Source organism: Perissodus microlepis, chromosome 5 (assembly GCF_051167445.1).
Source record: "Perissodus microlepis isolate ML-2025 ecotype Zambia chromosome 5, ASM5116744v1, whole genome shotgun sequence".
Lineage (NCBI taxonomy): Eukaryota > Metazoa > Chordata > Actinopteri > Cichliformes > Cichlidae > Perissodus > Perissodus microlepis.
The window spans coordinates 16,716,766-16,720,164 of NC_140465.1; the positions used below are offsets into that span (position 1 = coordinate 16,716,766).

At 37.6% G+C, this 3,399-nt stretch overlaps 1 pseudogene; it reads left to right on the forward strand.

Moving 5' to 3' along the window:
* The first annotated feature begins 725 nt into the window (after window positions 1–725).
* On the forward strand, window positions 726–1,921 carry LOC146387006 (G-protein coupled receptor 84-like; annotated as a pseudogene).
* Window positions 1,922–3,399: the final 1,478 nt, after the last annotated feature.

Below are 3,399 nucleotides of genomic sequence, written 5' to 3' on the forward strand. Positions count from 1 at the left end.
CGAGTGGTGACTGGTGTTTTGTTTTGCAGTTATTTTAAGTCTGCTGCAACACATAAACAGGAAATCTCACTATCAGAAGGCAAGAAAACTAAAGAGAATAACACACACACACACACACACACACACCCCCCCCCCATCACCATATGAAAAGAAAGGTGGACGTCATCGACTTTACGGTGAGAAAATTTAACTTCTTTTCATTAGAAATGTTTGAAAGTCTGAATTTTGAAAATATCACCTAGGTTAGAGTTCTTATGAAACTAAACCTTAATTAGTTTATCAACTTTCTGTTAAGTTAAAATGAAAGTAAACGCTGATTGTTGGTTTTGTCTATTTTGTTACTGCATTTTGTTGAGGGAGATATTCCTTTAATAGCCTATTATTAATAATAATTAATAAATAAAGTATTATTACAATATTTAACCATCTGTTCCTGAATAAGCTGGTGACTAGTCATTTCCTCTGGCAAAAACAGAAGTTTTTTTTAGTTGAGAACTTTGTTTGAAAGCCAGAACAGTTTCACTGCAGATAGCTGAACTGTTTTGTTTACAATTGTTCATAATTATTTTCCTTTACTAACCATCAAAAACCAAATGATTACATTTGTTCACTTCACTGCACCTCGAGGATTAGCTGACATTGAAAATTTTTGAGGTGAGGGCAGGCAACGGGATTTTGTTTACTTATATTCTTATTCCTATCTTCTGTTTATATTAGTTGACAGAATGCTGATGAATCAAACAAACCACACCGAGGACGTTCTCTCCTGCTACAGTCCTTCTGTTGAAATCTACCGGTACTTTGCCGCTCTGTGGGGATGTGCTGTAACCATCACGGGTACGGTGGGGAACCTGATGACTATTCTGGCTTTTGCGTTTGACCCACGTCTGAGGACTCGCTTCAACGTGCTCATTGTCAACTTGGCTGTCGCTGATCTCTTATACTGCACCATCCTGCAGCCCATCTCCATCGACTCCTATCTACACCTCAGGTGGCGCAGCAGTGAGCTGTGCTGCAGAGTCTTTGGCCTGCTCCTCTGCCTCTCCAACCCTGTTTCCATTTTCACTCTCTGCCTGATTGCATTGAGTAGATATCTCCTAGTTGCAAAGAGAGCTATGTTTGACCGTGTTTTTTCTAAACGTGGTCTTGTTTTACTCCTTGTCTCTGCGTGGACATTCAGCCTGGTCAGCTTTGGTCCACTCTGGTCTGTCTATGTGTTTGTGCCACAGGTGTGCACATGCAGCTTCCATCGTACCCGGGGTCGTCCTTACACCACCATCCTGCTAGTTTTCAGCTTTCTTGTTGGCCTGAGCTGTGTTGGTGCATTCTACCTGCTCATTTACAAACATGTGCTGGTTGCATCACAAGCTCTGCTACATTACAGGTTCAGCCAACAGTCATCCAGGAGGAAACCAACACCAGCTCAAGAGACTGACGATAGTAGTGTAAATTCTGTCATAACAAACACGTGCGGCCAGGCAGAACTTGTTCAGGGTATAGAGGCAGCTGGTGAAAAGTCCTGCCAGTCTGCTCAAAATTCACTTAAGATCTTAAAAACTGAGCCCCCATCTGAAGCTGACCTTGCACCACCTACTCCCACAAATGCAATGCTAGCATCACACTCGACAGTTGCAGTGGATGAAAAGGAAATTAAGCACATAACACGGATGTGCTTAACTGTTTTTCTGTGCTTTGTGTTCTGCTATGTCCCCTTTGTGCTGCTGAACACAGCCGACAAACCGAACCACGCCCCTCAGGTACTATACATGTTCTTTACCAACCTCACCTGGCTCACAGCTGCATCAACCCCGTGCTCTATGCTGTCATGAATCGTAGGTTTCGACAGGCCTATCACATGCTGCTCACCAAGGCTGCTGAACCTTTCACCCACCTGTGTATCCGTCACACAGATCAGCGTTGATAAAACTTAAAGCAGACATTATAAGATGGGAGACGTGCTAAAAATGTTGAGCTGAAATCAATGGAAGAATTTTAAAACAGCAAAAATATCAACATCAATTTCTCTTCAGGGTGGGAAAAACTTTTTAAAACTTTATTTTGGGGGAGGTGACAGCATTTTTTTGAAATCTTGTTTCTATTCTGTACATAACATTTTTGACAGGGCATTTTCACTGTCTTGCAGGACAAAAATATGTGTAGTTCAAATTTTCCTCATTTTAAATGCCATAAAATGTTGAAAATTTAAATAAACAATTTGCCCTAAATGGACTTGACTTAATTTTGAATTGTTAAAAACTTGGTACCAAATCTCACAATCGCCCCGTTGTGTGAGTTTCTCAGCCATAGTTTAATAGCTATGTCTGTTATAATAACAGGCAGAGAATTATTCCAGTAAAAGATAATAATTTCTTTCTATACATATAATTCTAAAAATTTGGAAAAATTATATTATTTGTAAAAATAAAATAACAAATAAAGAATGTCAATGGTGTGACAATTTTAAATGGGGTAATTCCAATTGGACAGCTATATTTAGCTAAAGGGCCCCATTCAAGGTCATGTAGCTGAGGGGCCACGTGAATCCCATGACACTCATACAGATTAAGTTTTGTTGACCTTATGTTTAAAATGTATATTTCGCAACATAATTACAAAGCGTTGTGTAAATGACACTGAAGTTATTAGTACCATGGTTATAAACAGTGCACAAGTGTGATGAGTGCGTAACTTATTTGGAGAAGAAAGAACTGAAAGAAAAATGAGTAGAAGAGACTATAAAGAAGTGATAGAGAGCAAATTAGGATCCAAGCAGAATATAAGAGAAGGTAAATCAACTGAAAATGTTGCGTTAAAATAGAAATTAAAAATATCACTCAGGTATCTTGATGACTTTAGTTTGAGTACCAGCTCTACTGAATGTCTACCCACTACTAAGTATTAGGATAGGTTGATGCTGGGCTTACCTATTAAAACTATTATTATTACTACTTGTTTAAAAGAATAATAACTCAGTAATAAAAAAAAACCCAATAATAATCCTTAATCATCTTTACTTTGGTAATTTATTACATTGACATTAACCTATTGTCTACTATTTTCCAAAGAAGTATCATGAAAAGAAGGCTGAACGAAACTGGAAAGTGTGTTAACTGTTTAATTAATAACAGCTCTAAAAGTGCATTTTTAACTAAAATTATATTTATTAATGTTTTGCATATTTCTTAAAGTAAAATTAAAATGCATTTTTCAAAGACGTGAATGTAATCAAGAGACTGAGTGCATGAGCTACGAAGAATCAAAGTTCTTTCCGAAAATTAGGCGTCATTTAATAAGTAAAAGTTTCTTTGTTGCGATCAGTACATTTGATTGATGTATTGTTGATGCAAAGAATGACTTTCTCTATCAACGTTTAAATAAATACGTCACATATTTGGGCCA